Raw genomic sequence first — 13,709 nt, 5'->3', positions numbered from 1 at the left:
CTCCCAGGGTGCCATGGGGCACAGGCACCCTTGTCCTCCATCTTCAGAGCCCACAGGATAACATCTCTCCTCTTTGACCTTCTTTCTCCCTCTTGCAAGGGCCTTGTGTGCACCTGCTTAATCCAAGACAGTCTCCCCTTCTCTTCATTTAGCCACATCCTTGAAGCTCCTGTTGCCACACGAGGTAACATTCAAAGGTCTGGGGTTAGGACATGGTCACTCTTCTGTCTGCTACAGTGTTCCAGAAACCAGAGCTAGGACAGAGGACTCCGTGGACATTCAGCATCGCCCCAGCTATCCAGCGCTCCTCTCCTGTCTTGCCCTTGTTCTGGAATAGGAGATGAGGCCTGAAAGGGCAGGCGGCAACCGTGAGCCTCTCCTCCCAGCAGGGGCCTGGCACACAGCAGAGGCTTGGGAAAGTTTGCAGGAAGGGAGAGAGAAAGGAAAATATGAATGAATTTGGCAAGATGAGGAGGTGTGTGAGAACAGAAAAAGCAGGAGAGAAAGTGGGCGGCCACTGATGAATCGAGAAGCAACCACAGCAGGGACAGCCAATCAGGAAGCCAACTGTCCTGCAGTGGGGGATTCAGAGGGAAGCCCGGGCCGTTCACGCCCGGACTTGGAGGAATGGTGAGGAATGGTGAGTGGGAAAAGTTAGGAAAGAAAGGGTGGGAGGAGGCAGGAGGCAGAAGGCACTAGTCTGAGCTGGGTACTGTGCTCAGTACCATCACACCAGAGGCTCCCCGGCGGCCTTGCAAACAGCCCCACAGAGATGGGGGATGAGGACTGAGGAAGGACACAGCCCTGATCCAAGTTCACACGGCTGGACAGTGGCTGGGCAGGAACTGACAGCCCTGTTTGGCTGGTTCTGGAACCAGCTGCCATCCCAGGACACCCAGCTCTATGCCAAACTTTGCCACAATCACAGTCCGCTCAGTGTCCCCAGCTCTTAAGGTCTCAGGTCCTTTATCTGTAAAATGAAGAGTTCCATCTGGGGGACCTCCAAGCTCCCTTTCAGCTCCAGCCTCCCGGGGTGCTTGGGCAGATCTAGTTGATCAGGACTGGCTTTCTGGAGGGATGGGGGGGGGGGGTCTGAACTGCTTCCCACCGACAACAAACCTACAGTTCCTTTTATGTTGCCAAGAGACAATCCAGGGCAAGGAGGGAGAGGCCCGTGGCAGAGATGACTCCATGCCCCAAAAATGAGAATCACAGCAGCCCACAGGATTGTGCAAGCTGCCCGCGAGGCTGCCAGTTGGCCCTGGCCCGGAGGAGGGCTGTTTACACTCCCTGGAGTATGTGCTTGCCGTCAACTCTGTTTCTGAGTACACAGTCCTTCAGCCTGCCAGGAGTATCTGTGTGGGGACAACAGGGATGGGCCTTGCCAGGCCCTTTATCCCAGATACCAGACACCTGTTCGTTCGTTCATTCCTTCATTTGTCCTTTCATTCATTCATTTATTCGTGTACTCAATCATTCCTTGAGTGTTTGCCAGGCATTGTGCAAGACACTAGGGATATGGAGGTAAACAAGACAGGTCTTGATGAGTCTCTAGGACCTGAGAACCTCGAAGAACAGTGAGGCACTAAATATAGATAATGACCCTCCCAGCAAGGTTGGTGCTACCGTAAAGGTATGTGCCTGGAGGTTAGGGAACACAGGGCAGGGGACTTTGGTATCTTCCTATGGAAAATATTTAACTAATAGTTTTTAAAAAATCAAAACAAGATAATAACTCTATACTCAATTACCTTTAAAACCTTTTTTTTCTTTCCTCATGAATGAAGATAGGTGAAAATGTCACATTCAGTTTTCTTTAAATCACCCTGGAGGCCTCAGTCATTTTGAGAACATGTCTGCTAGAGCCATGCAAAGGTCCAGGGGTTTGTACAAACACCTGTCCTCCCAGAGGGCATGCTCTTTGATATCTAATGGCTGCTGCTATATGCCTGGTTGGAGGTTCAGGACACTGGGATATGGCTATGACTCCAGTTTTTCTGGACAGTGAGCTTTGGATAATCACAGCCATGTCCTAAGATGTGGCTATGCAGGGGGCCAAGGTCCCAACTTTGGGACTTAAGGCTCCTTTGCCAGTGCTAGGAATCTTGCCCCCTTCCTTCTTAAAATTCCTCCCACTGTTCTACTGTGACTGCCCACATATTTTCTCTCTTGAACTTTCTTTTTATACAACAACAACAACAAAAAAACCAAAACAGCAAGAGAAAATGTTGCCTTCAAGGAGCTTCTGGTTGGGTTCTACAAATGCCCCCTAGGATTCAAGAATAGAAGGGGTCTGGCTACAAATCTGGGGACACTGAGAAAGAAAATGCAAGGGAGAAAACCCCAAATCTCATTTCAATAAATCATGTCTTGTGCCGTTATCTACTTTTATTTATTTATTTATTTTAAGATTTTTATTTATTTGTTAGAGAGGGAGAGAAAGAGAGAGAAACAGAGCGCAAGCACAGGCAGACAGAGTGGCAGGCTAGAGGCAGAGGGAGAAGCAGGCTCCCTGCCGAGCAAGGAGCCCGATGTGGGACTCGATCCCAGGACGCTGGGATCATGACCTGAGCCGAAGGCAGCCGCTTAACCAACTGAACCACCCAGGCATCCCCCGTTATCTACTTTTATTTGTCATTTCTTTAGCATTTATTTCTAGAAATCAAGCCAAAAGATCAGCACATTTTAAGGAATATGTTTCAAGTTGCTTTTCTAAAGGTTTACACCAATTCCTTCCCCGCTATGTGCCAGCATTATTTCTTCTCCTCCCCCTCTTCCCCTCCCCTTCCTCCTCCTTCTTTTTTTTAAAAGATTTTATTTATTTAATTGAGTGCACAAGCAGGAGAAGTGGCAGGCAGAGGGAGAAGCAGGCTCCTCGTGAGCAAGGAGCCTGATGCAGGATTTGATCCCAGGACCCTGAGATCATGACCTGAACTGAAGGCAGATGCTTAACAGACTGAGCCACCCAGGCGCCCCCTAGCATTTCCTTTTTCACTGCCCCATCATCAGCATTAAGTCTGAGGGCTGTTTTGTTTGTTTATTTATTTGTTTTTAATCTTTGACAATTTTATAAACTACAGGATTTTATTTTCAATATTATTCTATTTCTTTGATTATTCATGTCGCTTATTGATTTTACAAGTATAATTTTATTTCTATATTCCTTTTAAAGAAACAAGTTTCTGGGGAAGTGTGGGTGGACATCCCCTACAGTTTCTCAGATTTTGCTAATGTCACTTCTAATGCGTCCTCCCAGCTGTCTAGCCTTACCTGGGACACCTTCCCCACCTTGCTTGCCTGTGGAGTTCCAACTGGCACTTTCAGACCCTATACACCTCACCCAACCTCCAGAGACTCTCTGGGGTCTCCTTTATCCCCTGGGTTGCCAGAGAACCCAGTTCATACCCAGGTTCATAACTGGGCTCTTCTATCTACTGCCTTGTGCACTGTGAGGGGAAGGCTGGCCTGCTGTGGGCCTCTCTGTGCCTCAGTTTCCTCCACTGCAGGTAGGATCATGCATGTTGCTTGAGGTGATAAAGTCTAGAAAGTGCGCAGCAAGCACTTGGCACTACCTAGTGCCACATTCACGGTTGGTGAATTTTAGCTATTATATTGTTACTATTGCTATTATTATTCTCCTTCTCTCTCTGAAAGACAAGGGAGTGGCTTTTATCTCTGCATCTTTGGTTGCTGGCCCAGAATGTCAAAGTAAATCAATCAAAGTGCTTATTGAGTAAAGCATTTCTCTGCCCTTGGCACCGGTTGGCCGTCTGTAAGACTAGGATGTGAGAAACACGATCTCCTCTGGCAGGCAACTGAGCGCATGGTTGGACACCCATTCCTTTGGCCCCCATGACACACCCAGCACCCGGACCCTGCTGGGGTGGGGGAAGTATACGTGGGAATTTGCGTTCCCAGCATCCCTTGCTGCTAAGAGTGGCCACGTGACCACTTCTGACCAATGAGACTCTCTCGGGAAACTCTCTACTTTCCCGATGGAGCTGAGGCAGCCATCTTGCCACCTTGAGGTGATCAGTAGGCTTTTATGTGCTGAGCGTGTGTGGAAAGTTGGAAAGAGGCCATCCCTTGCCGGCATCACCAGCAGCTGACCAAGACCAGAAACCGCCCATGTCCAGAATTCTTAATTTGTTAGAAAAATAAAACTCCATTTGTTGACGCTACGGTTTAAGTTGCTGTTCACTGGGGCCAAAGGCATTTCTGATACATGCAAGCTTGCTTTAACGTTCATCAAATGTTACAACCCTTCCCTGCCTTTCCTTCTTGTTCCTTGCTTCCCTTTAAAAAGGAAAAGCTGATGGGGTTATGGACATTAGGGAGGGTATGTGCTATGGTGAGTGCTGTGAAGTGTGTAAACCTGGCGATTCACAGACCTGTACCCCTGGGATAAAAATACATTATATGTTTATTAAAAAATTTTAAAAATCTAAAAAATTAAAAATTAAAAATAAATAAAATCTTAAAAAAAAAAAAAAAGAAAGAAAGAAAGAAAAGCTGGGACGCCTGGGTGGCTCAGTTGGTTAAACTGCTGCCTTCGGCTCAGGTCATGATCCCAGCGTCCTGGGATCGAGTCCCACGTCAGGCTCCTTGCTCAGCGGGAGACTGCTTCTCCATCTGCCTCTGCCTGCCACTCTGTCTGCCTGTGCTCACTCTGACAAATAAACAAATAAAATCTTTTAAGAAACTGAAAATTTAAAAATTAAAAAATTAAAAATAAAAAGGAAAAGCTGAGGAACCCCAGAAGACACCACTTCACCTAGTCACCTGCCACCTTCTCAACCCCAAAGAGGGGCTGGGAGGCACAGAAGCCCTGAATGCTGAGAAGAGACACGCACTGCCTGGCCGCATGGCCAAGGAGAGGGTAGGTGGGAAGGCACCTCGTGGGCACCTGGGGGGCTCAGCGTGTGTGAGGGGGCACCGAGCTCCCCGCTGCCCAAGGAAAGGGCTGTCTCTGGAAGCATCCAAAGAAGGTGAGACCAGACTCCTACGTCTCTTATTCTTCCAGATCCCCCCCCCCTCCTCAGCTCCTTGCAGGGAATAAAGATCCTGCCCTTGCTAAGCCCTAGGAACTAATGTTTATTGAGTATATACTTCGTACCAGGTTCTTTTCATTTCGGGAGAGCCCTTTGATATAGGACTTTTCATCCCCATTTACAAAGGAGGAAACCAAAGGACAGAGAGGCCAAATAGCTCTCCCAAGGTCACACCCCTAGGAAGTGGAAGATTTGGGTCCCCTCCCAGAGATAACCCCACAATGTGTTATGCTATTTCAGAAGTTATCTTATTTGCTGTCTCGCATACAAGCGCTATTCATTTCCAACTGAGTGGCTTTGTCCTGGCTCTCTCTGCCCCCTCCCCGAATACCCTCCCCACTCTCTTGGCATCTAATTCCAGCTTTCTAAACTCAGCCTCCTTCCTCTATAATCGTGAGTCACTACCACTTGTTGAGAGCACACAGTATTTTGCAACAGCCCTAAGAGACCGGTGTCTTTATCCCTGCTTTCTGGATGGGAAAACTGAGGCTCAGAGAGGAGCAGCTGCTGGCCTCCCGCCACACAGCCAGTAAGGGAGTGGCCAGGACACAGAGGCTCTGTCAAGGATAGTGTCCACAGGAGAGCTGGGGACAGGCCACAGGGGCTGTAGCCAGGTGAAGGTCAGGCCTCCCCAAACGCCTGGTCTGGCCCCTTCTCTCCTCCCCCATGCTTGGCCGGGCAAATTGGCTTTGACCTCTCTGGCCCCTGCCTTTGAGCTTCTCCCCATTCAACCAGAAGCCACAAAGGGAGAAAGAGGGCGGGCTGGAGCAAAGGGCCCCTCCCGCGCGGGCCCCGGGCCACGCCCCCGGAGGCGCAGGAGGCTTCCAGTGTCTGTTTGCACAGTTGGGGCGCTTGCTAGGCACCCCACCTCCGGAAGAAAAGCACCACGAGGTCATCTGTTTACTCTGGGATTAGCGGCTCCCAGCGGGAGCTCTTTTCCTCGGAGATGAAAAGAAAGCGGACAATCTGTCAGGTAAACAGGCGACATTGTTCCCCACGATGTCAGGGCCCCTTTGTGGGCCGGCCTTTGAGGTCCGTGGCTCCCTCTCGCAGGGAGAGCGCTTTACTCAAAGGAAATGAGAGGCCCTGGCTGGCGCGCACAGGTCGGCCGCTGCAGTTTAAGTCGGGACAAAAGGCTCTGGCTGGTTTGCCTTCACAGCCCTCTCTCCCCTTGCCTCACTCCCTGGATGAGTCCAGCCAGCCTGCCGGGCATGGAGCCACTGTCACAGATGGGGAAACTGAGGCTGGCAGCAGCCTCTCGCCCAAACAGAAGGGAGCTCCTGGCATTCCAGGAGCTGTCCACGGCAAGGAAAGCAGGGCCCCTCTTCAGATGAGAGGTAGCGGGAGGCAAGAGAATTAGTGGAGCGTGGTTTCTAGAAGCAGTGCCTCCAGTGGATTGGGGGGAGCCCTAGGAAGCCCGAACCACCTCCACCAGCAAACTGCTCAGTTTTACAGGTGCTTGGAATATTTAAACATCTGGACAGGGCTGGTAATGGTTGTGCCTGCTCCTGCTGACATTTATGTGACAGGGTATCATCTTCGGAAGAAGGCAAACATGGAGGCTCTGCTCACAGACATGTGTGTGCCTGGGAGTCAGGATGCCCAGCTTCCACACAGGCCCTGCCCCCAGTTTGCTCTGTGGTCCCAGGCAAGCCTCTTGCCCTCTCTGGGCTGCAGGGTTTTTTTGTTTTGTTTTTTGTGTGTGTGTGTGTGTTTTTTTGGTTTGTCAAAGAGGACATAAGGTGCTCTCCATGGGCCCTTCCCCTCTTGACAGCAGGGATGTCTGGGGAGGGCACATGCCTCCATTTAGGAGGAGCAGATGGAGGAGGGTGAACAGCCCTTCTGGGAAGGAGGGGGCCACTTGAACCCCATTGCCCACCCCTGACACTCAGGGGGCCAAGGAGGCAGTGCATGCAGGCACCCTGGGCGCATTGGCAAAGCTCCAAGCAGTGTCCTGCCATGGGAAGAGAGCACTGTCATGAGGCAATAAGACCACAGGCCTAGGGGCACTCCAACCCCGTCAGGTTTCCAGCCTGTCACTCACCAGAAGGCTGACCTCAGGCACGTGACACAGCCTCCTGGCCCATGAAACGACACCCATGGGGGCTCAACCACTCCCTAGGCGAGTCTCCTGGACAGAGGGTTCCCGAATGAGCAGGAGCTGGGCTGTACTTGATGCTGCCACCACCGTTCAATCCTATCCCCCTTCGGACCTCCCTTTCCGTCCCTCCCACCCCCTGCCGCCGTTGGCCTGTCCCAGCAGAGGACTCATCCTCCCTGTCATCCAGATGCCAGGTCACTCCTCAGCCTGCAGGGGACAGAGCCCCAGCATGGAATAATCTGATTACTCTCCTAAAGTACAGGAAGAGCTGAAGGAAAGCCGCATGGAAAAAGGCCCAGAGCCCTGACATGACAGAGGCTTCTACTGACCACAGAACGGCCTCCACCATGAGCCCCGGCGCCGCCTGGACCTTGGCTTGGTCTCTTGAGGGCAGCAGTGGACTAGACACATGCCCAACACCTCACTCCCAGTCAGGCACCAGCTATCAGCTGACCCTGAGCCTGAGGCACCAGCAGGAAAGAAACCGGAGGCTAAACTATTCTCAGCACACGATTCCAGGGTCCAGAACCAGTCCCTGGCGACCCAGAGGGAGAGGGAGGTCCCTTGACCAATACTGACTTCAGCCCCTCCTCTGAGGCTTCCCAGGACTGAATGAGGACAAGCTCCCTGCCCCTCCAACCACAGGGCTGTCCCTCCCAGGTCCCCCAGCTGAGCTGTGTATTTGTTGTGCAGCCCTGGGCAAGTGACTTGCTCTCTCTGAGGCTCATCTCACCATATCACTGGGCATTTGAGGGATTGGGTCTTTTGCTTGGGAAAACCCAGACCTCCATCAACCTTTCTCCCCTTTTTAGCTCCTGGAAACAAGATCAAGACCAGACCCCAAGGACCCTGGTTTTTCAGGAGGCCTAGTATTTGGGGAGAGACTCAGAGACAGGTGCCAGAGAAGAAGTTTCTAGCTTCAGAGTTACACTGCAAACACCACTCATTCCTCACTTTTCCTTTTTTGCCATGTTGGTGCCCATCACCTTACAGAGGCAGCTAATTCCATTGGCCCAACATTTCTGACTTCTAGAAAGTTCTTCAGGTAACCAGACACTTGCCTGTCCAGATTCCAGCCACCCCAGCACTGCACATCCCACATACATATGGGGGTGGAAGGGCGGGCTCAGGTCAGACCCACTAGGGTTTGCATGCCAGCCGCTCCCCTTACCAGTTGAGACACCTGGCCCATGTGATTTATCCATCCTGTGCCTCAGTTCCCTCAGTAAAGGGGGAGTAATTGGAGTCACTGCAGAAGATTGTAATGGGGTCTAAGTGAGATGACACAACGAAAGCTTTTAGCTCTTAGCTAAAGCTTTTATTTCTGTGCCCACCGTACTTATTTCCTGCTCTGTTATTCTCCTTTTGTATCTGCAGTGCCTCGAAAAGAACTGAGGGCTCCAGTCACACCCCCTCACCTCACTAACGACTTCTCTTCCCTTGACTGAGCAGACGTAGCTCTTCCTTCGGTTATCCCCCTGTGGCTGGGTCTGAGACTCCGACACCCAGGCCAGCCTCCCCCAAATCCCCAAACAAGAAAACTTCAAGCAGGAGCAGGGCTCTTCTTAGCTGTCCAAAGGTGGGAAGAGCTGTCTCTGGAGGGAGTGAACTCCCCATCCCTGGGGGTATTCAAGGTGGATGACCATCCATCAGGAAGATTACAGAAGGGGTTCCTGCACTGAGTTGGAAATTGAAGTAAATGGCATCAAAGATAGAAGCTCATCATGAAGAAGAAATGAGAAATTTCTCCTTCCTTCATTCAACCAGTGTTCACTGTTGAGTGCCTAGCTATGAATTCTCCCATGCTGGCTACTCTCCTGGGTGCACAGTTCACACTAAGAGAAGAACCTAAATTTGGGGGAAGTACTTCATGAAAACAGGATCCCTTTGAAGTTGCTCTTTGCCTCTGCTTTTCCCATCTGTAGAATGGGCGGGGTGGTAATGTGCTTACCTCCTAGACCCAGCCTGCAGACAGCCAAGTGGCCTGAGACATAGTAGGCCAAAGTGGAAGTGGGCAACATGCTCAGTGTGTATTAAATAGGTCCCAAGAATCCGGCCCAGCTGAAAGCCTCACCCAAGGCGGCCAGGACTGGCTGGGGCTGGAACTGGAGACCATGACCACACGTTCTTGGACCATATCCAAAGCCAGCCAGGCGGCAGAGACAGGAGCTTTGCTGAATGGACGTCATCTGCTACCATCATTTCCCAGCAATGGTATCCAAGGGCCAGATGAAGCCATTTTTCATTGCTTTGTAGAGGAAAGGGTGACCAGGATCAACAGATCAACAGTGCTCAGCTCAGGTTCACCATCACAAGGACAAGCCAGTCCTTGCCCTTCGGAACTTGGGACTCAGATGCGAATTAAGTAGTCTGTCCTTGGAGAGTATCAGTGTTACCTGTAGAACTAACAAAATATAGCTGACCAAGACTCCCATTTTTGGAAAGATGGAGTAGCTGTTCTTTCTTCTATTTTACCCTCTAAGTACAACTGAAAACCTTGATCATCACCTATATAAAAAACATAAGAGAGAGGACTCTGAAGAGTAGACAGGAGAAGGCCAGCTGGCTGGGGAACTTGGAACCCAAGGAATCACACAGTGGTGAAATGGCCAAGTGTTTTGGTTCTTTTGTCTTTTGCTTCATATACACCAGATTTGGACCAAAAGAGTCAACAAAGCAGGAACCCCAAAGGACACCAACAAACAAACAAAAAAATGTCCCAACCAAACCTGCTCACACTAACCACAAGACCAGGGAAAGGGCAGCCTAGCAAGACAGAAAACTATTTTTCCCCCTGAACTATGGTGAAATATACGTAACCAGAAATATACCACCTTAACCATTTCTACAGTTGGGTGGCCTCAAGCACATTCACAGTGTTGCACAATCACTACCACCATTCTCCCCCAGAGCTCTTTTCATCTTGCAAAACTGGAATTCTGTTCCTATGAAACAGCTCCTCATTCCTGCTGCCCTCAACCCAGGCAACTACCATTCCATATTCTGTCTCTCCGAATGTGACTACTTTAGATAGCTCACATAAATGGAATCCTACAGTGTTTGTCTTGTGGTGACTGGTTTATTTCACTTAGCATATCATCCTCAATGTTCATCCACATCGTGGCAAGTGCTGGAATGCCCTTCCCTCGTAAAGCTGAATGCTATCCCATTGTACGTGTATTTACACCACATTTTATCTCCATATCCATCAGTGGACACTAGGGATACTTCCGTGTTTCGGCTGTTGTGAATAATGCTGCTAGGAACACAGGTGTACAAATATCTCTTCAAGACCCTGCCTTCAATTCTTCTATGTATATACCCAGAAGGGAAATTACTGGATCTACTTTTAATTTTTTGAGCAAACACGACGCTACATAGCAGGTGCCCCATTTTACATTCCCTCTAGCAAACCACAAGTTCCAATTTCTCTACCTCATCTCCAGTGCTTGTCTTCTGTTGTTGTTGTTGTTGTTGTTGTTGTTTAATAGCAGTTGTCCTAACGGGTGTGAGATGGTATCTCATTGTGGTTTTGATTTGCATTTCCCTGATGATGAGTGATGTTGAGCTTGTCTTTATTGGCCATTTGTCTGTCTTCTTTGGAAATGTGTCTGTTCCAATCCTTTACCCATTTTTAAAGCAGGTTGGTTGTTGTTATTGTTGTGTTGTAGGAAATTTTTATGTATTCTGGATATTAACCCCTCATCAGATATATGATCAGCAAATATCTTCTCCCATTTTGTGGGCTGCTTTTATCACTCTGTTGGTTATGCATTTTGAGACATAGAAGAGTGTTGTTTCAATGAATTCTAATTTATCTGCTCACTCTTTGGTTGCTGGAGCCTTCTGAGAAACCATTGATAAGTCCAATGTCGTGAAAATTTCCCCCTGTGTTCTACTCTGAGAGATTTATGGCTTAAGTTCTTATCCTTGATATCCATTTGGAGTTAGTTTATAGGTATGGTGTGAGATTCCAACTTCACTCTTTTATATATGGATATCTAATTTCCCCAAAACCATTTGTTGAAGACCATTTATTCTCCATTGAATGGCCTTCCATTCCTCATTGGCACCCTTGCTGAAAATAATTTGACCTTGTATTTGAGGGTTTCTTAAGACAGATAACTTTTAGTCAGTAACCACCCTACTCTGGTGAAATATCACAGAGGGGAAAAACGGCACTGTCACAACCCTGCCAGCAAAAGCTATGTGGGAGCCTAGATTTCCACTCAGGCTATGATGTGGAGCCCCATTACCTTGCTGGGTGGTGTCAGAGGGAACTCAGGACTTTTGTTCCCCCCTTGACACTTCCCCCACCTTTTTAAAAAGACTTTTTAGGGGTACCTGGATCGCTCAGGTGGTTAAAATCTGCCTCCGGCTCAGGTCATGGTTCCAGGGTCTGAGATCGAGCTCCATGGTGGGGGTCCTGGCTCAGTGGGGAGACTGCTTCTTCCTCTCCTTCTGCTTCTCCCCCTGATCATTCTCTCTCTCTTTATCACTCTCTCTCTCAAATGAATAAATAAAATCTTTTAAAATTATTTATTTATTTATTTAGTAATTGCTTTACTCTATGTGGGACTTGAACTCACAACCCAAGATAGTCTCATGAGCCAGCCCAAGGACCACCCACACCCTATAATTTTTTTTTTCAATATGTTTTTAAGACTTTCACTTTGACTCATAGCTAAATTTTTTATTCCTAGTTTGATTTCACTGGGGTCAGAGAAAACACTGTAGGATTTGAATTCTTTTAAATTTATTGAGGGGTTTTTTTTTTTAATGGTCTAGGATATGATCTATAGCAATACATGCTCCATGAACACTTGAATGAGTGTTCTGCTGTTGTTGGGTAGTGTTCAGTCAGTTGGATCCTGGTGGTTGAGGGTGTTGAGTTATTCTGTGTTCTTGCTGGTTTGTTGCCTCGTTGTCAGTTAAGAGAGGAGTGTTAGACTCACAAACAGCATTTATAGATTTATCTACTTCTCCTTTAAGTTCTACCATTTTTCACTTCACGTATTTTGCAGCTCTGTTGTTTGGTGCATCTGCATTTATTTTTGCTATGTCTTCTTGATGCTATGTCTTCTTTTATTGTTACATAATGTCCCTCTTTGTCTCCAAGAACTTTCCTTGCTCTGAAGTCTACTTTGATATTAAAATAGTCACTTCTGGTTTCCTTTAATGCTTTCATGATTCATCCTTTTCATCCTTTTACTGTCAACTTACTTATATCACTGTATTTGAAGGGGATTTCTTCAAGGCAACATATGGTTGGGTTCTGTTTTATAATCAACTCTGCCCATCTCTGTCTGTTAATTGGTATATTTTGATCTTTTAGATTTAATGTAATTATTGATATTTAGGACTTAAGTCTGCCATCTTATTTTTTTTTCTGTTTGTACTTTTTTTTCATCTTTCTTTTATCTATTTCCTTCCTTCCTGTAGGTTATTTAAATATTTTTAGAATTCCATTTTGACTTATCTGTAGTGGTTTTGAGTGTATTTTCTGTATAGGATTTTTAGTGATTGATCTAGAAGGATGGGTTCCAGAGAGGCTGGCGGTTTCTCTGCCTACACTCTACCTGTCCCACCATCTTCTGGCTATCTTCTCTGTGTTGGCCAAGTGGAAGTCCCTATGTCAGATCCTGCTATTTACAGGTCTCCTGCTATTGCTTGGTTGAAGAGTTTTCTCTTGAACAGAGCTTCTGAGTGTCTTGTCATCTGCTGTTAGGCCTGGGCTTTGGGGAGGCCATGACCTATCAGAGCCCCACTAAGGCCATCCTCCCTGGACTGGACAGGCTCTGACTTTGATGCCCTCCTGGTGCAACAACTGCCATACACTCATGACCTTACTCACTTAATTATGGACTAGCCACACCTGAAATTGTTCTAGTAAGCAGTGTGACTCTTGAATTGAGACAAAATGGCCAACCGTGTGACCTTCTGAATTGCTGCCAATGTCATGATGCAAGGAGGAAGCTTTGTCATTTATAGTACATAGTCATGTGCACAGGGATATGGTAGCCACTTGCTCAACCATCTGTAATGCCAGTCTGAGAATGTCTCCCTTTCTCCATCTATAATAATCCATGCATACATTCACTCATTTATTCCACAGCACCTACTCTGGGCTAGGCCTGGGGGGTTGGGAGGATTCAGAGGAACTGAGTCCACCATCCAATGCACATCTTACCAACCCTTGAGGACTCACTTGAAGATCATCGTGGGCAAATGTCCATGACTGCGGAAACTCAAATGCTCATGTATAGAAAGGACCATTGGCTGGGGGTGGAGGTAAGTGTGAAGTATAAAGGGATCTCTAGAGGAGGGCCCCATGCTCACCCCTCTCATGAAGATTTGCTGTCCCTGCTTCCAGTCATCCTGCCAAGCTGAGCCAGGTCTCCCCTGCTCACAGCGTCCCAGCCCCCGCGCCCAGCAGACAGCACTTGCTTAGGTTGTCCTTGTCTGTCCAAATGTCCACAGGAAAGCTAAGGAGACCCAGATTCCCGACCTCACTTGCTGTGCTGTCCTGCTCCTGTCACTATGTCTCTGAACCTTCT

This window comes from Mustela nigripes, chromosome 3 (genome assembly GCF_022355385.1).
Source record: "Mustela nigripes isolate SB6536 chromosome 3, MUSNIG.SB6536, whole genome shotgun sequence".
Taxonomy (NCBI): domain Eukaryota; kingdom Metazoa; phylum Chordata; class Mammalia; order Carnivora; family Mustelidae; genus Mustela; species Mustela nigripes.
The sequence above is the reverse complement of the archived record's forward strand: the minus strand, read 5'-3'. Positions refer to the sequence as shown.